Raw genomic sequence first — 26843 nt, forward strand, 5'->3', positions numbered from 1 at the left:
AACTGACTTTCAGTCAGACAAACATGGGTTTCTCTATCAGGGACCTAATTTAAATGATCAGTGTCTGCTTTCTTGGTTGTAAAACATTAGATAGAGTGCTTCCCCTTCTGAGCAATTATAGACTTGAGAATTAAAGAACATAAAGCATTGACTAGGAGGCTGTACCTAGTAGATATTCCCACTTGTAGGGAGGCTCTCTTAGTTCTTTTTTTTAAAAATTACTTATTTATTGTCAAAGTGATGTACAGAGGGGTTACAGTTATATACATTAGGCCATGGGTACATTTCTTATACTGTTTGTTACCTCCTCACTCATTCCCCACTCCCCCTCCCTCTTTCCCGCTCTCCCCATGAGTTGCTTAGTTGGTTTACACCAAATGGTTTTGCAAGTATTGCTTTTGGAGTCGTTTGTCTTTTTATCCTTTGTCTCTCGATTTTGATATTCTCTTTCACTTCCCTAGTTCTAACACCAGTATATTCAGTATCCAGGGTACTCAGATGAGATACAGTGATAGCACGGGTATTTTGATAGCATTATTTGTTGGTTTTTGTGTTGCTGTGATAAAACACCTGTCATAAACAACTCAAGGAAGTAATTGTTTTGCCTCATGGTGTGAGAGGCTTTAATCTATGGTGTATGGCTCTATTGTTTCTGGGCTTATGGTAAAGTAGAGTATTATGATGACAGGAGTAGGTGGTAGAGGCTATGCACCTCATGGTGGATAGGAAATACCCCCAAAGACATGTTTCTATGACCTTATTTCTCTAGCAGGGCCCCTCCGCCTAATGCTTTCAGAATCTCCCCCAAATAGTACCTTCCGCTGGGAACCAAGTGTTTAACATATGAGGTAGTGGCATCACTTTTATAGGGAAACCATAACAGGTAGCTAGCTGTCCACCACAGAGCCAGGTGTTCAGGTCTCAGGCTCAGTGAAGCCTTTAAAACATAACTACAGCACCTGTACTTTGTTTTTTTTGTGTGTGTGGGGGGGGGTTTTTTTTTGCCAGTCCCAGGGCTTGAACTCAGGGCCTGAGCACTGTCTCTGGCTTCTCTTTGCTCAAGGCTAGCACTCTGCCACTTGAGCTACAGTGCCACTTCTGGCCTTTTCTATGTATGTGTGCTGAGGAATGGAACCTAGGGCTTCATGTATACGAGGCAAGCACTATTGCCACTAGTCCATATTCCCAGCCCCAGTACCTGTACTTAGTATTCCATGTGTTTGCATGGGCATCCAATAAATCGCTCTGCTCGTTCACTATGTTGATGCCTCTTTCCTCCATCAACCTTCTCTCTTAGTGATTATCATGGCCCATTGATTATTTGAACCTAGTACTTTTACTTGATCAACCCCCTGCCATTTCACTTCTTGATCAACCCCCTGCCATTTCACTCCTTTTCTTTTTTTTTTCCCCCTCTCCGTCTTCTCTTTTATCAGCATCCTCTGTCAATTCTTGTTGGCCTAGATGTTCCTCTCAGTTTTATCGTCTATTTGATCTTCCCTCTGATGTTTCATTAGCATTTCTTCTATAGTTTCTTAGGGTTATTTCTCATGATTCAGCCATGATACAGTTCTTAAAACTTTTAAACCTCTGAATAACTGAATGAATTGTTCACAGATGCAGAACTACTTTTGATTACATTGGATTAACCCTTGGAAATGCATCCAGTTGTGAGAAATACTTTAATATGCTACATTCTATTCAAAATAAGCATGTTTAATGTGATATGCTGAAGAAATGGTAAGCATCATTTCAAAAACCATTAAGTTAATGCTCAAGGATGCATACAATCTTAATAAGCGCATACTTTCCACCTGTCACCTGTGATGGTGAACACGTAGATTGAAAGACATGGTTTTCTTGCAAATACAGGGAACTTGTGTGTTCATGGGATTGGTGGAATGTCTGAAACCTTTTTAGCAGGTATATAGGAAGGAAGGTAGGTAGATAAGCAGAAAGCAAGGATAGCAGGGAAAACAACTAGATAGGGGAGGGAAACAGGAAGAAAAGAGACTGAAATAGAGTTGGATAGATAAAGAATTTAAAGGTACACACTAAAGAAAAGTATTGTTATTATTTTATTTTGGCTTTATGGGTAAGCCACACAAACCAGCCTGACACTCAGGCCCAGAGACACAAAGGATGCATGTTTTCCACTATATATGCAAGCTAGATTCACCTTATAAATTCATAAGTAAATGCATTGGGTGGTATTCAGTATATAAATTGTATTAACTGAATTACAGTGCATTCGAGGCTAAAGCAGGAAGAGCATGAGTTTGAGGCCCACCTAAGCTAGAGATGACATCATTTCAATAAAAAGAAACAAAACAGAAAATATAAAACACTCTAACAGTCACAGTGCCTGGCCTGAGATTTTTTTGGCTACCTCAAAAAAATATTAAGCCAGATGTTGGTGGCTCATGCCTGTAATCCTAGCTACTCAGGAGGCTGAGATCTGAGGATGGCAGTTGGAAGCCAACTCAGGCAGAAGTCTGTGAGACTCTTATCTCTAATTAGCTACTTAGAAAAAGACAGTAGTGTCACTGTGGCTCAAGTGGTAGAACGCTAGCCTTGAGCACAAAGAGGGTCAAGGACAGAGCCCAAGCCATGAGTTCAAGCACCAGGACAGGCCAAAAAAAAAAAAAAAAAAAAAAAAAGGAACATTAAAACAAAATGGCCTTGGGTCATTTGCAGCATAGTGAGCTTCCATCCCAAGAACACAGTAAGCAGAAACTCATGCTTCCCACTCCTCCTGATTAGCTCTCCGGAAGTCCCAAGACTTCTTGTGCATGGGAACTGGGCTGTGAACTGCACTTACCGATGTTTAAATAGGATCTTTACCTAGATAGTTGGCACTTAGCACCTGGCTTTGATTGCCCAGAGGTCAATTCCTCATTTGTTCTGATGAAGTCATTCTGCAAGTATCATTTGTTCTCCACCTCATCTATGACCATCCCTGTTGGGAACTGGACAAGTTAGTTCTATTCCTTGACCTGTCAAAATGCAGCTCAGTCCTTGCATGGATAGGCCACCGTTGCTCAGTTTATTAGCTCATTTCACTGCATGTCCACTGCAGGCCAGCCTTTCTTATTTTAAAAGAAAATTATTACCTTTAGTGGTACAAAGGAGGTTCCATTTAACTAAGCACTTGATAGACACGATGTATCTTGGTCAGTGTCACCCCCTTCAACATTCTCATCCCCCTTTGCCTTACCCCTTCTATTTTAAAATTTAGGGACATATACAATGAATTATTGACTACATTCTACACCCTCTTCCCTCCTTCATTCATCTATCCCTCTTCTCTTGGCCCTACCCACCTCTTAAATGTATCCATTTCCTTGTGCTGATTTTGTTGGACTTTGATTTAGTCTTTCTAAAATATTATGCTATTTGATATCTCCATAGAATCATAATACTTCAGTGAATTCATTTGTAACCACTTGATACCACCCAATGTGTTTACTTATAGATCTATAGGTACATTCTATCTACCACAAATGAGGGAAATACAGGATTTGTTTCTCTGGGTCTGGTTTACTTTTCTTACCATCCTTCCTTAATTATTTGAGACTTCCGCATCAAAATTGTGAGGTTGCTAGAATTATTCCCACTTTCTAGGCAAGAAAATTGAGGCTAGAGAAGGCTCAGCAAAGTCACCAGCAAGGAGAGTGAATGAATGGTAGAGCTGACATTTAAACCCACATTTGCTTGATGCTAATCCCTACATTATTAGCATGCCTTCTCCCACTTAGCATTAATTTTCTCTGTCATTAACCACTTGAGTATTTTGTTTTCAAGCCTCCAGCTCACCTAAAATTTAAAGGAACATTGTATCTCCAAGCTTAGCTCTTCAGACCATAAGCAAAAGAACTCCAGCAGAATAAGAGATGTTTCTAGTTATGGGCACAGACTTCTCTGAAGCCTGATACCAGGAACAGAGAGAAGGTAAGTGGGTCTGCATTATGGGTTATAGGCATAAGACATAGATAAGGAAAAGACTCCATTGGACTGAGAAATGGCCTCATGCAGAGTAAAGAAGAGACATTCCATCTGTTGGACAGATCCTAAGATGTTAGAGTAGCAGTGTTGGTGGGAGGAGAAAAGGAAGAAAAGAAGAGAGGAGAGAAGCTCTCACACCCAGCCTTCCTTCACACCTGGGTGGTGTAAGCAAGGAGCCTGGGGTATAGGGAGGATGGCTTGGGGACAATAGGAAAGGAGGAAGAAGAGGAGACTTTCTACTTCTGCTTCTGTGTTTTGCATGGAGAGAGGCTGGCTTTGATTTCCTTTTAGAAACAGGGACATCGAAAGTATAGATCTTCCATGAGCTCAGTTCTACAGAAAACCAGATTCCTTGACAAGCTGGGCTGTGAAAGGCAGCCTCTGGAATAACCACTTGTGGGTATATCACAACTACCTTGGAAGGCAAGAGGTTCAGAAAGGAAAAAAAGGGTTAAGCATTCTTTGCCTCTAAAGAACTAGCACAGTGGTGAAAGCTGAATGTCAGAGCAAGGAAAGCAGAGAAGCCAGAGAGAAAACACCCACCAGAGCTGACCTAAGAGAGCTAGGGACCAATGGAGGAATGAGTTGTGCTGGGGCAGAGAAGTTGGGACTTGAGAAGATGTGACACCCTTCCCCCCATAATGAATTCTCAGTATTAGAAGATGGGATAGGAATGAAAACATGCAGGGGAAGGACAGCATTCTAGGCAGGGAACCATGCTTGGAAAGCCATTGATATTGGAGCCTATGATCTCTGTGCTGTTGTTTTGATCACTGGGGAGTGTGGGGGGGCGTGGGTATTGTCTGGACTGGCAGGTGAAGAAGAGGTGAAAGGGTGCTCATGGGAAATCCCTGCTTGGGATACATCTACCACAATGCATCACCACCTCTGTTTCCTGACATAAAAATAAGAAAGATGTTCCCTATTTTATAGAGCTATCAAAAGGATTAAATAAACTGGTGTGTTTGTCAAGAGTCCAGCTGCCTACTTGTCATAAAAATGAATGCTCTGTGAATGGTCATTTTCTTCATGCTTGTTAAAATGGGTCCTTGGGTTCCCTCTAGGTAAACTTAGTTATTTAAAAGGACCTGGGAGCTCTTTCCAAGAATTATACCATGCCTCTATTCCAAGAGTTGGGGATTGAGGACTCCCCTGGGCATCCTTAATGGCTCCAGCCTCTCTGCTGACCATCATAGATCTCCTTGCAGCGAGGCCTGGACCATGAAGATGATGGGCAGTCTCAGGATGCCCATTCTGATGGCCCATGTTCCCCTGTGTGTGTGTGTGTGTGTGTGTGTGTGTGTAAGCCATGTATATCTGTGTGTATTTGTGCTCATGTGTCTACATGCTTATTTTTCTCAGTAACGCCAAAGCCTTAGAGAATAACAGAAAACAGGCAAAATTTAAACCACTGGTAATTGTCATTGATCGATCTACTTAATGGCCTGCAAAGGCCCAATTAGAGCAATGTGCATGGCTAGCCGTTGAGCTAGAGGGCTAAGGGATGCTCGGCTTTCAACCAGGTGTCCCTCAGATGGTCAAAGTTTGCTGCCTGGAAAACCCTTTCCGAACCCTCTGGCTCCTGCTGGATCCCTAGGCAAGAGATCTAGGTTCTGGATACAAGAAGTGATGGTCTAAGCCTCCAATATACCCTAGAGCCAGTTATTCAGGAGTGAATGGGCTCCTGGTTTCATCTTTGGGCTTGGTAGGTGAAGATGCTCACCAGCATGAATCAGGAAACACTGCACTCCTAGCCCCCTTTGTTTTTTTCCTTTTCCCTGAGAGCTGAAGATGGATGCTGGGTACAGTATGACAAGGATGAACTTAACCCCAAATAGCCAGAAAGAGGTAAAGTCCTCCTATTTGCAGCCACCTGAGATTCTCAGAGAAATACTGCTCAGTGAAGAAAAGTGAGTCCCCAAAGGTTGAAAGTTATCAAGAAGAATAGAGAACACAGGAATGGTTCTTGAAGGCTTAGAAAGGGCTCAGAGACAGCAGGAAAGGGCTGTGGCCCCTCGTAAGCAGCAGGAGTGATCCTTGCAATTAGGGAGATGCTCTGTCTGCCTGTTGAGTGTGTGGATGCCCAAACACAGGAGGTAATCTGCATTGTACAATTTTACAAGATGTTACTCCCAAGGAAATTTGGCACCGAGAGCCTCTGGATCGTGTGTGTGTGTGTGTGTGTGTGTGTGTGTGTGTGTGTGTGTGTGTGTGGTGTGTATCTTGGGGCTTCAACTCAGGGCCTGGGTACTGTCCCTGAGTGTTTGTGCTCAAGACTAGCACTCTACCACTTTAACCACAGCTCCATTTTTGGCTTATTGGTAGTTAACTGGAGATAAGAATCTCATAGACGTTTCCTTCCCATGCTGGCTTTAAACCATGAGCCTCAGATCTCAGCAACTTGTGTAGCTAAGGATAATAGGCAAGAGCCACCAGGCCTGGATTTCTGTATCATTTCTCACAGCTGTAGGTAAATCTACAAGTATCTCAAAATGAAAGGCTTAATTTAAAAACTAAAGAAGAGTGAAAGCCATGGATGGGATGATAAAATCTCACAGAACTGCATAAGCACATCTGTGTGTGTGTGCACAGGGGTGTGTGTGCACAGACACACACACACACACACACACAGAGGCATGCACACCGAGTGGCTGACAACTGAGTAAAGTCTATAATCTACCTAATTGTACCAGATTAGTTAAATGTATTGTGCCAATGTCAATTTCCTTCTTTTGATAATGTAATCTGTTATGTAAAACGTTGAGAAAATTTGGGTGAGTGATAAGTACATGAGACCTTTCTGTGTTAATTTTGCAACTTCTTGGAAGTCTATAATTATTTCAAAATAATTTTTAAAGGAGGCATTGGGGGTCTTTTGTAAGTACTGAGAACAAAATAAAAAGCAGGCAGGATGTGAAATTCGACCTGACAGTTCTACACGAGTCAGATCCCACTCTGAGGGAGGAGCATCCACCACCTCCTCCTTGCTGTGGGGTCTGCACATCCAACCTCTGAGGGGCAGTGAAACCAATATGTCCTCTGCTTCAAGCCTCAGAGAACTTGCAGCTTGGATCTCACAGCAGCAGAGTTGGTGGTCCAGTTTGTCTCTTCCAAAGCCCAGAGTCATTTCTCTCTGGCCAATAGGCCAAGGGTGACTAAGGTCCAGCCCATCCTCTGAGATCTCCTAATCCACTGCAGAGGGTAAGGTGGGAGGATAAAGGCAGGCTCAAGTTGCACTCATGTACAGTCTTATGATCCCATGGACTGGACTCTGCTCTTGCTTACCAAGAGACAACTCTTTCATGCCAGCCATTGGAACAATGAGAGGGATGTGATGAAGAGCACCATGGAAAACACCACCTTCTGATTCCTGGAGGAAGCACCCTGGGAAAGATGGCACCGGGACGTGAGGAGGCGGCTAGTGTCACCAAGGTGTAGTATAGCAGGCATTCTATAGTTGTGTGCATCCATGCTGGTCATGTGGGTGTTCCGTGCATGAGACACGGAACCAAGACTCCTCTAGGAGAAGGACCTTGTGGACTGGCTCATCTGTGATGTGTGGGCAAAGGATTTACAGACATTCTATTTCCCTAAGTCCTAACAGGCTCCCAGCAAGAATTCACCTATAGGATGCTGAGGTTGATCATCTAAGTCCTAATGCAAATAGAATCAGGACTTAGGGAGATGAAGGGGAATGGAGATCTTTCTCAGCTTTTCTGAAAGTGTGGCAGGTGGGTGGAGCCTCATCCCTGATTGGAGAATGGACAGCTGTTTCCTTGAGCTGGATTTTTGCCTCAACTTCTGGCTGAACAGATACTCCAATGATACTCCAACGGCCTTGACCCTACGTTGGGGTCTTGTGCAGTGTGTATTAGTTAACAGCCAGTACACTGAGCTTTGGAATGTGTGTTTGTTGTAGAAAATGTAATGTGATCCTTATAACACCCTCTGGGAGTAAAGCCTGTCATAACCTCTAGCTTACTGGTGAGGAAACCAAGATGCAGAGAGACCCAGTATCCTGTTCAGGGTCACATGTGAGTGGTAGAACTGACCCAGGGGCTCCTGGCTCCAGAGTTTGTGCTCCCACAACTTTAGTCTTTCTGCAGTTTTCTTTCCTGCCAACACACACTAAGAAAGCTGGAGACAGGACCAGTCACTCTGCCATCCAAGATGTGGTGCTAATGGAAGGAGAAAAGGAGAACCTTCTCCCATCACCTTGGCAGGGAAAGGAATACAGCATCCATGCAGCTTGCATGGGTGTGTTTGCATCACAAGTTCTCCATGGCACATTCATAGTGTAGCTAGTGGCTGGGAAATACAGTCTAGACAAATGGTGGGCACAGGGAATGCCTAGCCTGACAAAGCCGGAAGGGGGTAGAGGTTAGTATCAAGAGACCAGGAATCAGGGGCTGAGATGATAGCTAAATACATTTGTGTAGCATGCATGAAGAAAGATGGGGGGTGGGGAGGAGGGAGATGCAAAGCAGGAAGGGAAGGAAAAATCAGGAGGGCAGGAGGGAGACCAAATTCCAATTCTGTCATTTCCTGAGCACAGAAATATGGTGGATGCTTGCTGCCTGTGCTATGACTGTATTTCTGGAGAAGAAAAAAATGAATGCAAGGAGTATTTGGAGACTCCCAGAGCTTTTATGAGGATGCAGTAAATGGCTTTAGATCACAAAAGACTTCAGACCTTACCGTTTATCCAAACAGATGGGACCACTGCTGCCATTCCTGGAGTGGAAGAAAGCAGAGCATGTTCTAGACCTGGTTCCCTGCTCTGTGACAGTGAAGATCCAGAGCTCTAGACATCTAGCTTTCTGCTCTGATGCCGTCTAACCAATGGGAAACTCCTAACAGTGAATTTAGAAGAGTATCACTCCATCTTGGCTTTGCTGGTGAGTGAGGGGCAGGGCAAACAGACAGCGGAGGAAGGCGAAGCCAGTCAGAATGCTTTACATGTTGTGTGAAAATGGGGCCGTGACGCTTGTTGATACTGGTGTGGGGAAGGAGGAGAAAAGATGAGGGAGAGAGATGAAGGGGAGGAGTCTGATCAAAGTGCATTATATAAATAGATGGACATGTCAAAATGCAGCCTCCTTGTGCAACTTGTTGATGCTAATAAAGATGTGAAAAATAATAAATATGAATGAATGAATTAATAAGCAAGCATCACCCTGCCCTGGCACCTCTTTGGCTTCCTTTTCCGTCCCTTTCATGAATTTTCCCATCATGTGACTTCATTTAGGTTGTTTCGGATGATTGCCTAGTATAATGCATAGCATACCCACCACTATGAGAAGCCCAGCACGCGTTATTTTCTAGGGTAGAGAGAACTATTTCCCTATGCAATTTTCAAAACACTCACCTGGCGCAGCGTTCTGGAATGAGTGTTTTGACCCCAGCTACACAGAGCAGAAGCCGAACCAATTACACTTTCTCCTCGCCTGCCTGGCCGCGGACCTGTCAGCTAACTCCTTTCCCAGGTATTTGGTGTTGTTCCTTTCTTAGTTTCTTGAAATTTGGTTTCCCAGAAACTCAAAAAGCAGTAGATTGTTTTGGCTACCTTCCCAGATTTTTTTTTAATTAGGAGTGATTTGCTTAATTTAAGAACTCATGATGTGGAAGAAGGAACACAAAATCTGGTACTGGCTAGAACAGAGGTCAACATCCAGCTCTAGTGCTTACTACCAGTAAACATTATTATTATCATTATTTTAAAATGTATGGTACCCGATGTGGTGACACACGCCTGTAATATCAGCTACTCAAGGGATGGAAATAGGAGAATCAATACCCAAGGCCTGCCCAGGCAAAGCATAGGACCCTATCTGTAAACAAAAAGCATGGGTGGCATGGCTCAAGTGTCACAGTGCTTATCTAGCAAGCTTGGAATCTTTAGTTCAAGCCCTCACACCACCCAAAGCAGAAACAAACAAACAAATCAACAAAACAATGGCTACTAGTTATGGAGTACTAATATATGAGCCTAGGTAGAGGACAATCTGTGTAAGTCATTTCATGTATTCCTTAAAACTACCCAGAAGGCAAATGTCCTACCTTCTTTTTCTTTTCTTTTTTCAGATGAGAAAATGCAGTTCAGAGTGTGAACAGGAGGGAACCCATGCATGCTATCCTGTCTATTATGCTAAACATGCTCTTTGACCTTGCTTTCTTCATCTATAAAATGGATCGATTAACATCTGTCTTATAAATTATTGTAAGGATAAATCAAAGGCTCTCTCTGGGGAAGGACAGGGTCTCAGTAGAGCCTGAATCCAAACAGAATCCTTTTTTCTTCCCTGACTTGACACATTCTGGCTTTGGGTTCAACATGCAGGGCAGTGGTCAAGTGCAAACAGAATTCTCACAAGCCAGAGCAAACCCCAATTTTCGTTTCCCTTGAACAAAAAGCTCAGAGCAGCCCGTTCTCACTAAAGCACATCTGGCTGGGTAAAGGATGAGCAAGAGGCCTTCCCAGCCCTGTACTTGGCTTCCTGGCTCTGAACCTCTATCAATAATCCATTCCTGATGTGCAAGAAATAAAATCCAGTCCTGGAAGGATGGACATGCTGTTCCCCTTTCTAGTAGTCATTCTAGTAGTCTAGTAGTCCCCGTGTTCTAGCAATGCGATATCAGCTAGGACTGGAGACACGGGCAGAATTATTTGTGAAGGCCACAGCTTATAACATCTTTGTATCTTCTTTATTCTTCATGTCAGAATGCTTAGTATAATCAAGTAGGTTTTGGTTTAGGGGAGGGAGATCTCAAAAAGCTTTCAGGTTAGCTGTGAATCCACACTGAATAGAGTAGCCTTAAAACAAAACAGGAAACATGCTAACATACATACAAACATACATTCACACACACACACACACACACACACACACCACACACACACACACCACACACACACACCTTTTTGAATAGTTTCCTACCTTCACTTTTACTTCAGTATTGAGCAAAACACTAGATAGATGTGGCATCCAGGGAAAAGCCCTTCTTTTTACAAACCTCAATTAGACTACCTGTAACATAAGAACAAATCTTCTCGTCTTGCAGCATTACCATGCAAGGCAGGTATGTGCAAAGCATCTTGGTGCAATGCCTATCATATGGTCACTGTTGGCTATTTCTCCTCCAATTTTCCCTCCTCTAGTTCACCCATGTCTAATGCCAGAAGTCCCAGAACTCTGCCTGGATTATTTCTTTGATGGCAATTTGCCTGTCTTCCTTGTGATGAAGAATGGATCAGACCCATGGATTCCTTCTAGCCGCCATTACAATCAACCTTAGCCAATCTCCTCCTCACCCCAGCCCCATGCACTGACATGGCAATTGTGAAGCATGTACTCTCAGGCCATATGTTCTCACTTAACTGCCTTGGGTCACCAGCTCCATCGGAACACCCTTGAAGAAATATCTAACCTCTTCTCCACCACATAACTCTTCCATGAAGTTCTGTGCCTTCTGCTCCGCCTAAGTTCTTCCTGTCCTAATTTGGGAATGGTCTGCACAGTTGTACTTCTATTTTTGGTACAAGTACTACTATGAAGATTGATTCTTCTCTCCTGTCCAATAAAACCATGCAAGAATTAATCATCACACATTGGATTGGGTGTGAAGAGGCCAATTCAGTCTTCCTGTGGAAAAACATCTTAGTGAGTTCTCTAAATCTATAATGAAAGGCAGGATTCCCCCCCCCCCCCTCTTTTTAAGCTTCTCAAGCTGGGTAGGAAATTAAACTCAGTGGTTCTGATTTCTGGTTCAAGCCGTGCGAGTACATTTGAGTTTTGGGGGAGGAGAGTATTATCATTTCTATTTTTCATCATTTGTCTTTAGAAACAGCATGGCATACAGGGCAGAGAGAGGGCCCCAAGGATGTTTATAAGATTGACTCCAGCAATTCCAGTCATAGGATTCTTTCCTAGAAATTCAAGCAGAAAAGGAAAGAGGAAGGAGTTAAAAGAAAAAAAAAAAGGACTCATCCTCTGAGATGGTCAGCATACTGTTATGAAAATATAGTGAAATATACTATCAAGATTGTGTTTAAATCAAGAACATGCAATCTCAACTCAAAACAAGGATCAGATTGATATCAGATTTTTATCAAGTGGCAAGGCGGTGTGCCAAAGGCTCAACTCTAACTGGAAGACATGAGCTTTGTGGTTTTCTATTTTCCAGGTAAGTCTTTGTCCACAAGATAGGGAATGTGTTTCTCATTTCTGGAACAGGACTCAAAACCTATCTCCTGGACCCTCCAGTCTGTGCCACTGTACTTCCAGACCTGCCTGATAGTTTCTGGTCGGAGTCTTGTCCTGTTCTTTCTCTCTCGCTCTCTTTCTCTCTCTCTTCCTTCAACTTATTTGGAAGTCCTTGCTCCAGGAAGGCCTCATGGTTTTCTATGCAGCTCTGCAGTGCTTCCACTCATGCTTCTCTGTCCTAGCTCTTACCATATCTACTTACAACCATCTACCTACCGATCCCTCTAACAAACCTGTTTTCCATTGGGCCAAAGCCCGAGGCCAGGTTTTCTGATCCATAGCCTCAAATGTTGCTGAGATTAAGAGGGCATGAAGAAGCCAGGCACCAGTGGCTCACACCTGTAATCCAAACTACTCAGGAGGCTGATATCTGAAAATCACTATTCAAAGCCATCCAGGCTTTGACTGTGACTGTTTAATGAGCCAGCAAAAAAGCAAGAAGTGGAGCTGTAGTTCAAGTGGTAGAAAACTAGCCTTGAGCAAAAACACCCAGGCCCAACACCCAGGCCCTGAGTTCGAACTCCAGAACCAGCACTAAAAAAAAAAAAGAGAGAGAGAGAGAGGATATGGAGAGGTAGTTGTTGAGGGAGGGACATGTTAAAGAGAGAATTGTTCAGATATAGGTGATGAATAGGGTGGGTATCTTGATGGTTCACTCAAAGGTGGCCTTGGATCAGAAGGCAGACTGATCTAGACTGCTGAGGACACTTTGTAGGAATGTCTGAGGCAGAGGCTGTTCCCTCCAGTGTCTCCTATGAGTGGTGTCAGAGACACAACAGGCTTTCCTTGGTTGGCCCCAGGCTTCTCCAGTAACCCTGGTCACATCCTCCTACATGACAGGTCCCGGGGCCATTGTCCTTATGAACCATTCTCCCAGGGGACCCCTCATGAGCACATGCAACCCAGGGCTGCAAGAGCACACAGAATACACCCCATCTGGGACTGTTTATCCAGGCTGAGGTTCTCCACATTCTCTCAACTGTCCAGCAAGCAAAATTTCCACTGCTGTTTTCCTAGAGCTGAGCCCACACTGATAATGGAGCTGGGCCTTCTGAATAGTGACTGTGAAGATATCTGAGACAGGCTGAGCGCATGCCAACACCTTACATCTTAGAAGTCAAGCACTCAGAGGTAAGTGATCAGATGCAGCAGGAGGGAAGAGAGGATTTTGGGGTCCTGAGCCAGCCTCTTCCTCTGCTTCTCTCCTACGACGGGAATGAATAATCGCCCCAATTACAGAGCAACCTGAAGGAGGCAAAACTACTTAACTAAATGAGGTGCTTGGGGAGTGGAGGAAGGGAGTAGTCTGCGTAGATTTTGGCAGAAGGTTCTGGACCAACTCTCTGGGAAGCTTATATTAAAGCAAGCAACGTGGTTAGCAGAGCTCCTAAGTTGGTGGCCTTGGCCACCTTCAGCTGTTTGCAAAAAATAAATAAAAAAACATAAATATAAGTAAAAAATAAATGTCTGCTGCATAATTGGCATCTCCAGGATGTTTAGAAAAGCAAACACTGAGTTAAACGTAGAGGAACCCAGCAGCGATCTAATAAAGGGCACGATTAGAATACTGGAGATGCACAGAGCTAATCAGAGCCCCGGGGAAGCGTTGCACTCGGCTGTCTCCTAACAACTCCTTGGGGATATAATTAGCTCAGAACACTTGGGCCTGCCCTCTGCCTACTGCAACAAGCCAGTCCAGGGAGGCTAAAGCATGACAACTTTGGTAACAGCAAGAGCTGGGACTGAAGGCAGGCTGAACCTCACCCAACCTAGCTAGACTCCATCACAAATACCACTCCAAGCTGATTTGCCAACTGCACTCCTTCCCCTTGGTTCTTCTTTGAAAGTGATGTGAGCCCAGTACTTGGTTTCAACCAAAGAAAGACAAAATGGTACACATTGGCCAAAAGGGTCAGTATCCAGTGCCGGTGGTTCACATCTGTAATCCTAGCTACTCAGGAGATTGTGATCTGAGGATTGTGGTTCAAAGGCAGCCCAACCAGGCAAATCTGGGAGACTCTTATCTCCAATTAACAACCAAAAAGCCAGAAATGGAGGGGTAGTTTGAATGCTAGAACATCAGTCTTGAGCAAAAAGCCAAGGGACAACACCTAGGCCCTGAGTTCAATTCCCAGCACTGGCACACATGAATGGGTGCACACACACACCCGGGCCAGCGATCTTGAGTGGGCCTGTATACACTCATTGCCTGACACACTAACCTCCAATCCTTACCCTCCATTTCCTTTCCTTCTTAGTGCCCCTGAGCACTCACCACTTCCTATAGCTGAGGCCTGAAAGCGGTATGTCTTATACAAGCAGTGAACCCACCCTCAGTGCACACAGCCCATGCCACCTTACCCTGGGCCTGGGCTCCCTGACCTCAAGCAGAGCCTCAACTCCAACCCATCGCCAAGCCTCATTGTACCACCCAATCTCCAGTTGTTCCAGTCAGATTCTGCTAACCCTCCTGTAACTCTGCTCTTTCTTGGTCCATGAGAAGACTCCTGCCAACTCCCTTCAGCTCCCCTGGCCTACTCTGCCCTCTTGAGCAGCCATGCCTTCCTTTCTTTTTCCCCATCTACTCAGTTGGTGCTAAACCCCATTCAACACCAGCCCCTAGGAGCAAGCAGCCAGGCTCACATGGATTGGTGGCTCTCAAGTAAGCAGAGCTTCCTGATCTTAGGGACAACCTGAGGCTCATAAAATAGTGTCTGCACCTCTGAACATCAGGCCCTGCATCTTTTACACTTGACTAGGAGTCAGAAGACCAGCATCCAAGCCTGATTGTCTCACTTGGGGCTACCTTGGCTGCACAACCCCATTTCTATTTTGTAGAATAAATATGTACAGAGTTCCCTGAAGTTGTGTGGCAAATACATGTGCTTCTTCACACCAAGTCTAGTGACATGGTTTTTGGCAAGACACTGAATCTGGGCCTTAGTTTCCCTACCAGGAGTCTTCCCTTCAGGACCTTAGCTCAGAGGAAGAGTGATAGCAGGGAAGTCATTGTTACCCAGGTAGGGGGAAGTGATTTGGGGTAATAATTCAAGGACTAAGAAGTTAAAACTTGCAGCCCAGTGTGCATACCGTTTGATTGATTTTCAACGTGGCTGGAAGTTCTGTAGCTATTCTGACTGATAGCCAGGCTTTGCTGACTGCTTTGTCATGCTTTAGGAGAGACGTTCCCACAGGACTCACCCAGCGTCTGCTTCTCATGGTGCCCACAGGCCCTGCCTGGTGAGATACCCTACTTTTTCCTCTCCTGTAGGCATCAGGACTTAGCAGCTCACTACACAACTTCTTCTTCCTTCATTCCCTTTTTCTTAGAGACTCTTGGGAGAGAGGAAGAAGAACATTCCTGAAATAATGCTTCCTGCTATTATGCTAGGGACAAGGAACTTTTGTCTGTCTTATATCACCTCATCCTTACCAGAAAACTTGGCAAGGTGGATATGTCATTATTCTAGTCCCAAGAGTCAGAAACTGAGGCTCAGAAAAGCTAAGCCACTTGCTTCAAAGCCACACAGCAAGTAGGTTAACAAAAAAAGATGCTATAAACTCACATTAGCCTCCGGTTCACTCCCCTGAAGCTCATTTTGCAGAGCCTTTCTTTTCTTATCAGTAAAGTGGGGGTGCAGGGGTTCCTACCTCACTAAATGAATGGCAGTATTAGGGCTACAAAGCAGGGCTTGACAAAAAATAAAACTTCATCCAACCATTCCTGGTTATTTGTAGATATCTTTTGCCTTCCTTTCACCCTCTTTCCTTCTCCTTCCTCCTATTTTCATTCCTCTTTTCTTCCCAGAACTCGAGTCTTTTTTTTTAATATGGAAGATGCCAACAAGCTGGCATTGAAATGCCCAAGTTCAGATGCTAACAAGCAGTTCACAAAAACAGAGTTGGGAAGTTTAAAAGTTTTCCACATTTTTTTCCAAAGGGTATTTGACCTGGGCTTGTGGGAAAATAAGAAAGGGAGAAAATCTGTGGGCAGTCATAGCCTCTTGAGTAACTCTGTTAGGACTATACCATACTACAGGTGTAAACAGGGGAAAGGGTAGAAGGGACAGACAGAGGGAGAGAAAGAGGACAGGGAGAGAGAAAGAGACAGAGAGAGAGAGAAAGAGAGAGAGAGAGAGAACCTAGGACACAGCAGAGATAACCAGTCTTTCACATTCACAGCCCCATTTTATCTTCATAGTAACCCTGGGAGGTAACTTTCCCTTGTTTTTTGCAAATGAGGAGCTTGCAACTTGGGGACAAGGTGAGCTTTGCAGGTGCCAGTAGCAGGAAGGATCTGTCTGGAGCTCATCTTATTGCAAAAGAGCCTTGCTCTTCTGCCTGCACTGTGCCGCCTCTCAAGAAACACAAACACTTCCCAGTGTACAGATTAGTTTCTCAGTACGAGCTTTGTAAATGGTTTCCAGCGGCCCCTCATGTGCTTAGGAGTGAAGGAATGTGTTTTGCTTGTTGAACTGAGTCTAACCACCGAGTTGTGCTTTTAATCCTCCCTTCCATCTTCACCAGAAGTGAAATGCATGCTAAACCGCCTGTAGGTTGTTCTTGTGACATCTTTAGGCATGAGGTGGCATTCATTAAATGTGGGATATAAAACAAGGTAGCTTTCCTTCTGAAACTCTTCCCTGTGCTTCAAGGTTGGTGGCAGAGATGAGCTGGACTGGGATGGAGAAACTGTGTGGTAGGGGGAACTGATTTATAATTTAATGCTGCTGTGATAGTATGAGGACATAGGCTGCTATGTTCAAACAAAGGGAAGGCTTGCCAGGGCACAGTGGGTTTGATTTTAACCAGCAACTGTGATTGCTGCCAGTAAACCCCTGCCCTTCCATGCTCCCTTCGCTGGCCCTCTTGTGATAAAGTTCTCCTGCCTCCCGGAAGGCCATGGCTGAAACCCACCACGATCAGGGCAGCTCCCCTCCAGTTTCCACGGGCCCCTCCTTGTACCAGCTGCCCCAACCTATCCAGTCCAGGGGCTGAGCAGACCCTCTGCTCTCACCATTGCCATGTTCTGATCTCTTTGTCTCTCTTTCTCTGGCCATATTTTCTCAGCTCTCCTACGGAAGGCATCTTGTCAGAGTGCCATGGGCCTGGAGGTGTTGGGTTTGTTTCCACCATTGTCCATTTACTTTCTCAATGCACGATCCTCAGTGGCCCCTTTAGACCTCACTTCCTCCAACCTCAGGGCCTATACAAATGCTATTTGCCATATTCTAAACCTCTCCTTTTGACTTATCCAATGGGAAATGGTGCTGTTCATCTTTAGATCTCATGAATTGGCATTCCCAAGAAGAGGTCCCTGAACCCCCTAGACAAAAATCAAAGTCTGGGCTCTCTCATCAGCCTGAGTTCTCCTCCACCGTACATATCACAGCCGGTATTTAAACATGCATTGTCTGGTTCTCTGGTTTGCCTTCCTTGGGCTGCAGCTTGGTAGTTTGCAAAGTGAGATAAGCAAGAGGATATTCAAGGAATCCTGAGAAGATGAGGTGTAATTTCCCACTGATATTCCTTTGGGCCTAAAATATAAAATTAAGCCTTATTCATATCTGATATACACCTTGACCCCAGAGCTTTCATTCCGTATACCATCAAGCATCCATGTATCAGGAGTGATTTGTGAGCAACCAGGGAGGAGTGGAGAAAAGTGCAAGTAGTAGACAGTTGATCAAGTGGAGATGTGGCCCCCAACTCTTACATTGCTGGAGATCTAACCAAGAGCCTGGTGCACTGTAAGCAAGTACTCAACCACGGAGCCGGCCACAGAGCTACACACCAGCCCTTCCATAGCTCTTTCCATTGCATATATATTATGGTCGATTCAGTTTGTATATGCTCAGCTATGAGGATTTTGGCAATATATTACTGATTTAAAAAAAAAAAAACTACACCAACACTTACAAAACAGACAGGTGACTTCAAAGATTCCCACGAAGAAACAATGGGCTAAATATGAAGCTCATGGGTCAAGAGTGGTCATTTTCTTGGTTCTCTCTCCCCAACCAAGAAGATTTCATGGTAAAAAAAAACAACTCTGATCTAACTAGGGTGGGAAAGAAAAGTCCACTCCACACTTGCCATGACTAAAATGACTCTGCAAGCTGTAGGCCCGTTGAGACCCTGAGAACATTTTGTCAATGAAAAAAAAATTGATATTGTTTATTTTATCTATTACTCATTGTTTTAACATTTCCATTTTGTGATATTCTCTCTCTTTTATTTAACAAACTCCTGAGAAAGTGGTCTGTGTCTGCTATCTATAAATAAGTGCATGTAGAAAGATCACAGGGGAAGGTTGAATATCATGTGCTCATGAGATGTTTGATGCCAATTCTGTTAGACAACAGCAACCAGGCTGGAAAGCTACAATCAGCCAAAGACGGTACTTTCTTTATCTCTTGACACAGGATGGCAGATATGGCATGCCCCTGTTGGAACCCAAGTTGAGATTTCTCAGGGTTGGTGTCTCTATTTGAGACAGTTGGAGAGACTGAGACCAGATGGCGAACACATTCACCATCTTCAAAGGTAAATCAGGGTTGAAAGTGGGAAGTCAACATGGATGCCCACACCCTTGGCTGGGGCATGGCGCTTAGGTGGCCTGCTCCTGCTCTTGCGGGTGTTGTTACCCTCGCCTCACATGCTGCAGCAGAATGGCTTGCACTAATATATCTTCCAGACAAGTTCAGTAGTCTCTCAGCAGGAGAATTTCTGGAGAGTAGATTAAAAAAAAAAATCCCTGTAATTACACACTACGGGGAGGAGGGGTAGAATTAAATATTTAAAGATCTCAAAGGGAAGTGTGTGTGTGTGTGTGTGTGTGTGTGTATGTGAGTGTGTGTGAGAGAGAAAGAGAGAGAGAGACGGGGGGGGGGGGGGGGGAGGGGAGCATTCCTTCCCCCTTTCCCTCCCCACCCCCGTGGCTTTGAATTTAGAGTTTTCTAAAAACAAAATAAAACAAAATACGCAGCCTCCCCTGAAGTGATTTTGTGGGGAGGTCAAATTTTCTGAACCTGGTTTTCCCACATGGCATTAGTGCTCATGTGTACTCTGCTAGATTCTTCTATCACAGGAGGATACTGAAGCCAACTAGGACAGCCATTGACTAAGAAACGTAATCTCTCTCTCATCCATTCACACCACGATTCTTAGTCTACCTCTGAAGATACCTGCTTCCTGCAGGTTGTTCCTGGTGTCAGTTCATCACCCATCAGTGGCAATCGAGTCTTAGAATGACTCACCACGCGTGTCTACCCACTCACCTTTTCCTAAGCCAGTGAGGTGTTCTGGAAGTCCTGTCTTATCAGCTCCCTCTGCTTACACTGAGCTTACAGCACAGAAAGATCCCTCCATCTCTGCAGGAGGAGCTCCCCACAACACATTATGCGTTGGTCTTGCTCCCTCCTTGAGACTCAGGACTCTGAAATCTGTGGCCAGGCTTCTCGCCTCTGAGTTCAGCCTGGTCGCCTCCATTCCAACTACACTGTACCACTTCCCATTTTCACATGAGTTCTCATTCATGCTGGGTTCTTGTACTTACTCTATCAGTATTATCCGTGTTATCCGTGCCATTTAGCCTTTCGTAACAACAAACAACAACACTGTGTGGATTCTCTGTTGCTCTTTTACCCTGTTATTATAAGTTCAGTGACTCAAAACAAATGGTTATCTTAGTGTTCTGTGTTTTCAGAGAACTAACCTCATCACTCAACTAGAATTAAGTATTCACTGAGGCTTGGTGGGTTCAAGGCTAGGTGTCAGCAGGACTTCATGTTTGTTTTTTTCCTTCTGGAAGCTCTAAGGGAAACCTAGCATAGCTTTCTCCCGTTTTGGTAGGCTGCCTACCTTCCTGGGATTCTGCCCTTCCTTCATCTTCAAAATCAGCCACCATGAGAAGATAGGTTTCCTTTCATGCTTCCATCTTTCTGGTCTTTGCAGCTGGGGAAGTGTTTGCCAACTTTAAAGATGAGATTGGATTTCCCTGGGTAGTCCACAGAATTGCCTCCTTTCAAGGCCATTGAACCGAATCTGGTCTTCAAAGTCTTTTCTGCCACGTGTCATAATGTGTTCAAAGATTAATCCATGGGCAACTTTGGGTCCACTCTTTTACTGACCACAGGCCCCATTTCTTTTTCAGTACCTCCCTCCTAGAGGTAGTGGCTGATGGTAAGATGAAATAGTACAAATAAAGTGTTGGGAGCACAGCCTAGTTCCCAATACTGTTCATTGTTACCACCTCTGCTGAGCCAGAGTGCTGGCCCAGCGAAGTATTAGATGGAAAAATTCCTTTCCTTGAATCTACGATCACCAGGAAGTCTTCCGAATTGCAGCTGCTCCCCAAAGCCAGCAGCATCAGAAGAAGGTGGCTCACGTGGGAGAATAGCATTCTCATTCTCATTCCTGGAGATAAACTTCAGTATCAGATTTTTTTTTGTCAGCCATGGGGCTTGACCTCAGAGCCTGGGTGCCATCTCTGAATTTTATCACTCCAGGCTAGCTAGCATTCTACCACTTTGATCCACAGCTCCTGGTTTTCTTGTAGTTAATTGGAGATAAGAATCTCATGGGCTTTCCTGCCAGGGCTGGATTTGAACCACAGTCCTCATATCCCAGCCTCCTGAATAGCTAGGATTACAGGTGTGTATTTGGAGGGTTGGGGGTTTTTTCCTTTTTTTTTTTTTGTCTCACTAGGCTTTGAATTCAGGGCTTCCTGCCTGTGCATGCACACTCTTGCCACTCAGTCATGTTTTCAGCCCCAGAGTCTGGGATTTTTGATCTATCACTGTTGTACCTCATTGTCAGCTGGTTGTTGTCTAAAGAGTCACCTGTGGGTAAATGGCCACATTTCATGAACTTAGAAAACTGTGGGCACCTAATGACTGCTCCAAGTTTCAGTCTCTCCAGACATCACCCCACCGGGGCATCCTCCATCACTTTACTATAACAAACCAGCACCTCTCTGCAACCCCCAGAGATGTTAGTCAAGAGGGGGAAATAGCCACAACAGTACCTACTTGTCATAGGAGCAAAGACCCAGTCAGCAAAACCCAAAAGTAAGTACTCAGAAGTGTTGGCATGTATGAGGGTGTGTGTGTGTGTGTGTGTGTGTGTGTGTGTGTGTGTGTGTGTGTGTGTGTGTGTGTGTGTATGTACATAGAAAGATAGATGGACAGATAGAAGACAGACAAGGAAGGAACCCTTAATTTCCTTCACTATGAAAAACAGCATCCTTGTTCATCATGATCAGTTTTGTCACCTGATAAACCTTTGCAGATCTCTCTACCTACCCTGGACAAGCTTGTAGTAAACACCCCTGCCCAGAGCAGTACACGTATGATGGGGGAGGCAGGGGCGAGGGGGAAGATGTATGTCAGTAGAAAGATGTTTACTTGAGGACATTGGAATGAATGATGTAGGTATCCCTCTCTCTCTCTCTCTCTTTTTCTCTCTGTGTGTGCATGGGAACATTGAAGGTGCAACAGAGTGTCAATTGGCCAGATTTCAGTATGTGTTTTGTTTTTGCTATTGTACACTCCTTCCCCCTTGTTTGTTCATTTAGGTTTGCTTGTGTTTCTTTGCCTGCCCACCTGTTTTGACAAAGCAGAGTCCCTGAGGTACCCACAAAACCAACAAAGATTAAAGAAGCTTAAAGCAAAGGTAAGAGCCGGCTGTCTGAGAAGGGTGGGGGAGGCATGGGGTTGGACTTTCCTGAGGGCCATTTCTCCCAAGTCAGCTGGAGCAGATGGAGAATCCATGCATCCCACAGGAATTGGAGACTCATGCCAGGCCGAGCATGGCAGAAAGGGGAAGCTGGGAAATTGTGACCAGGACAGCCTGCTTTGCAAACCACAAACCTGCCTGGAGCAAAGGCTGGCAGCCCTTAGAGACCCTCTGAATGGATTTGAAAAAGCCTGTCCCCTCCACTTCTCCATCAAGCCCTACCCTCACACTGCCTGCCCACCAGCTGTGCCTGCAGGGACTGGCAAAGGCGTTATCAAGTCAGACAAGACTTCCAGTTCCATTAGTAAGAATATTGACTCTTTACAATGAAGAATGAGTATTATAAGGTGTGGGAAGGTTGTAACTATAAAATTTGGCAACTGTTCTTACTGGCTAGGAACCTACCGGAACATGAGAACTTGCATCAGACATAGTGTCCTGAGATTTCCCACCCCCAGCCCCCACCCCCAACTACCTCACTATGACCTACACTGTGCAGCTATTTGTGGGATAGTGCCCCTGTAAGCTGACTTGATTCCTCTCAACCATCAACTATGCCTTTCAGAGGTACCATTTTAAGTACACATTTCCACCTCCTAAAACCTCTCTTCATCTTTCCATGATCCAACAACCACAGTGGCAATTCTCGGTATGGGTGCACAAGGTTGTGGGGTGTTTGTCAAGAGAAGCCCCAAGTAAACGGCTGTTCTTTCCAGACATCCATTGTCAGAATTGCCTCAGGGTATGCTTGCTGGGTAGCATACCCCAGAATAAGATGGAAGATAAAAATATGAGCCCTCCTGAACCTGTCCACCCTGGACAAAGCTTCTTTAGGTTCTGTCCTAGAGCCCGTAGACTCTTGGTCCCATGCCCCATCTGTCTCCTAAAGAAGAGATGGAAAAGATGGGGAACTTACAGGACAAACACCCTAATTCCATCAAAATGCCACACAGGACTTCATATCTTCTGGCTTCACGCCTTATGTAGAGCAAATACCCCTCCCTGGCTAGGTGTCGCTTGCTAGAGAAGAAATTCTGCGTGCTGTGTTTGCTCATGTCTCCATTTTTTCCTTGTCCTCCTTCCTTCATCTCACACAGCCTCACACGATGCTAATTCCTCCTCCCCCTCCCACCACATGCAGCACAACATTAATCATCCTATGGGAAGTGGAAAAATAACAGCCACAGCAACAGAGACTAACACAAATTGAGTGTTTACAGTGAGCCAGTGATCATCCCAAGTGACTTCATCTGGACTTCACACTACACTCACGATCACATTCACCAACACCATGGTGAGCTAACGCTAGAAATTTGCTAGGAAGAAGTCCCCAAGGACTTGTCACAACTGGACACAGGATGGGGGAGATGAGGAAAGTGGCTGGAGGGATGGATGGGTGTGCTATTGGGTTTAGACCCTGTTTTATTGACACTTAAGGACTGTGATTTCTCAGCCCAGTGGGAGTATCAGCCAGTTGAGAGTAGCCAAATTATATCTTGAGGGTATAATTAGCCAGTACACCTTTATAAAGGGAAAGGGAAAGACAGCAGCAGGTGGAGATAACTCTCCTTCCTCTTCGTGAAGACCCTGGGAACAGAGATAATGGCTCTGATAAAACCAAAGCCTCTGAGAACCCTGGAGAGACAAGTATCCCTCTGCTTGGAGTGAGATGGCCAGTGACTTAATCAGATGCTAGAATAGCTGAAACTTGCCCAAAGGGATAGAAAGGCGGAGGGGGGTGGAGGCATGAGCACTATAGTGGGTTGTCAATTTCAGGCCCAATTCTCACTCTCTTGCTCTGAGAAGTCTTCCCTCTCTCTCCTCCCCCTCCTTTTCCCCCTCCTCTTCCCCCTCTTTCTCTTTCTCCTAGTCCAGGAAGCAGTTGAATGGGACCTCACATAGCACAAGGCAAGCCTCCTAGTTGGGAGTCCTATTTGGGGGCTTACACAAACCTGCCAACTGCTAAGTGGCTACCCCCAACTTCCCTAGTGCCTCACTCTAAATTAAACTTTACCTCTGCTGCCACTTTTCCTACCTCATAATTCTGTATTTGGTGGAAGGGAAGGGGGGAAAGGACCCAAGACCCTTAGATGGTAGCAAAATCATGTTCCTGAGGGTAAATTCTGGCTTTGCTCCCCATGAACCAGGCCCGTGATCCAGCCCAGCTTCTGAGTCACGGCTGGACCACTGCCTGCTTTTATTAGGGACTTGACAAATGGAACCTCCTCTCTTTTTATTCTCATTCTTTAAGACTAATGAAAGAGAAGTCAGGCTTGGGACCTTGAACTTTATTTATTGACTAATTCCGGCCTTTTTTCTGTGATCATTACCTCTGTTGCTCCTCACTTTAAATCAATTGAAATTGCACTCTTGTTGTAAATTGGAACCACTTCGGTTCACTTTTTTTTTCTCCCTTCTCTGATTCATTTGGGGGTTGGAAAAGCCTAGAAAAAAGTGTGTTTCCTTAGAATTTTTTTTAAAGTATCTGGGATTCATTTCTACACAAATGAAAAATAAGCCTACTGGTTCTTAACCCTTGGCAGTCATTCTTCAAATACCTCATCCCCAAGGGCCAGTTTCACACACTCCATTAATGCTGCCATCCACCCGGACCATTGCAGGCAGACAGCTTTTCCCATTTGGCTACCTCATTGAATGGAACAGCAACTGTGTAGGAAGGGCAGGAGAATTCATTTGCTCAGTCACAGGTCCTGTAGAAGACTTGTTTCTTCTATCCCACCTTCCTCCTTCCCTCCTCCCTCATCCTTTGACTTTCTTTCTTTAAAGTAGAATGTTGAAAGGGGTGACATTGGTCCAGGTGCAAGCATAAACTGCTTGCTTTGAATGACAACTCCTGTGTACCACTATATACAGATAATAAAAATACAGTCTAAAAAGTTATATTTCATGGGTGTTGTGACTGCTCTATTATTTTCCGTTCCCAGCATTTACACAAAAGGCAAGGAGACTTCAGTTTAAAGGGGTGACATTCATCAAGATGTATTGTACTCTTAAGTGGACATGTTGAACTGGAACCCTTTGTACAATTACTTAATAGAAACTTTAAAAAAAGTAAATAATAGAAAAATAAAACAAAATTTAAAAAATTCCTTCACCTAGTCATTTCCTGGCAAGGGTTGAATCTGAACTTGATGCCTTTGATGGAAGCTTTATTTCCCAGCATACTTCAGCTAAAAGTAGATGCAGTCAGCATTCATTGTCTTGGGCTAAAGTGGGAAGTGACCCTAAATTTTGGTGGGTAGATGACTTGGTCCTCAAGAGACACTTTTTTCTACTCAATTCATCTCACACTGCCAATCTTGTCTCCCTTTTAAAAATTAGTTTCCAGCCAGGTGCCAGTGGCTCATGCCTATAATCCTAGCTATGCAAGAGATTGAGATCTGAGGACTGTAGTTCAAAACCAGCCATGGTAGAAAAGTCTCCATGAGACTCTTCAAACAACGACTCAACATCAAGTAGTGGCACTGTGGCTCAACTGGTAGAGTGCTAGCCTTGAGCAAAAGAGCTCAGTCACAGTGCCTAGACCCTGAGTTCAAGCCTTATGACAGACAAAAAAAAAGAGCTTTCAAGTTTTCCTTCTAGAACCCAAGAATTACAACTTCAAGATGATTAGGAATGATCTCCAATCTAGCACGGAGATGATGGCACTGACAATGGTGATGCTGGGTTTGGTGTGAGAGAAACATAAATAAATGACTAGATGTTGGAGAAAGGGAGAAAGGAAGGGTGACTTGAACTAAGCCCTGTAGGGGTCTGATGCAGATGCTGGAGGAAGGAAGAGGTGTCCAAGATGGTAGACTGACTGGGCAAGGGGCCCTGGGACAGAAGGCATGCCTTGTTTCATTTGAACTGAAGCACCAAGAAAACAAAAGGGTAGAGGGGGCACAGGCTACAACCAAGAGATGCCCAAGCTGAAGTATTCTTTACGGGTATGGCAAGGAAAGAACAGATGTCTATTTAAGTTTCCTGTGTCTCACCTGATAGGCTGACCCAACTGAGCAGTGATGACTGCACTAAGATTGCATAATGTGATCTCGATAAAGCCTCTGTCAAGGATGCAGTCCTTTCTAAAAGATGGGGAAATTCAGGCTCAAAGTGATATTTCTGGATCACTTAACTCCAAGGAGATGGAGAAGACTCCCTACACTGGGGTGGGAGGGAGTGTCCCCTGTGAACATTTTAAGTTTAAGGTTCCTGTGATCTTCACCCTTTCCCTCACAACCACAGGAATAGCAAAGCTTCTCAGGAATAAACAGGGATCCTGGGAGCCCTCATCTTCAGGGGATTGTATCACATGCTTATCCCATCATCCAACCAAGCACACCCCTGAACCTCAGTTTTTATCAGAACCTCTTGTGAGGCTTTATCCAGCAAGCCTCATCCTCAGATGAGAGACCCTATAGAGCTGAACCCAGGCCCATGTGACTGAGCCTTTTCAAAGGCTCAGCACTATGGGCCTAAATCCTAGTGACTCAGGAGGCAGGAATCAGAGGATCCTGGCAGGAAGGTTTATGAGGACTCTTATCTCTTCCACCAAAAAGCCAGAAGAGGAAGGTGTGGCTCAAGTAGTAGAGGGCCAACTTTGAGCAAAACAGCTAGGGGGACAGGGCCTAGGCTCTGAGTTTGAGCCCCAATATTGGCATGTGTGTGTGTGCACGCACACACACACACATCTCAGCATTTATAGAAAGCACCTGCATCTCTCCCACTGGTGGGAGCCCCCTCCTCATTCCCACAGCATAGTACAAGCAACTTCACTGGGCATCCTCTCCATGCTTTGTGCCAGCACCTTTGTTACCCATGAAACTCACAGAG

The 26843-nt window shown here is 44.8% G+C and overlaps 1 protein-coding gene across 1 annotated transcript in view; it reads right to left on the bottom strand.

Annotated features, from left to right (window-relative positions):
• The window catches only part of Asic2 (acid sensing ion channel subunit 2), a 1019895-nt gene that overhangs the window by 570031 nt on the left and 423021 nt on the right, over window positions 1-26843 (bottom strand). The window lies entirely within an intron of this gene.

The sequence above is a fragment of the Perognathus longimembris genome, chromosome 17 (genome assembly GCF_023159225.1).
Source record: "Perognathus longimembris pacificus isolate PPM17 chromosome 17, ASM2315922v1, whole genome shotgun sequence".
Taxonomy (NCBI): domain Eukaryota; kingdom Metazoa; phylum Chordata; class Mammalia; order Rodentia; family Heteromyidae; genus Perognathus; species Perognathus longimembris.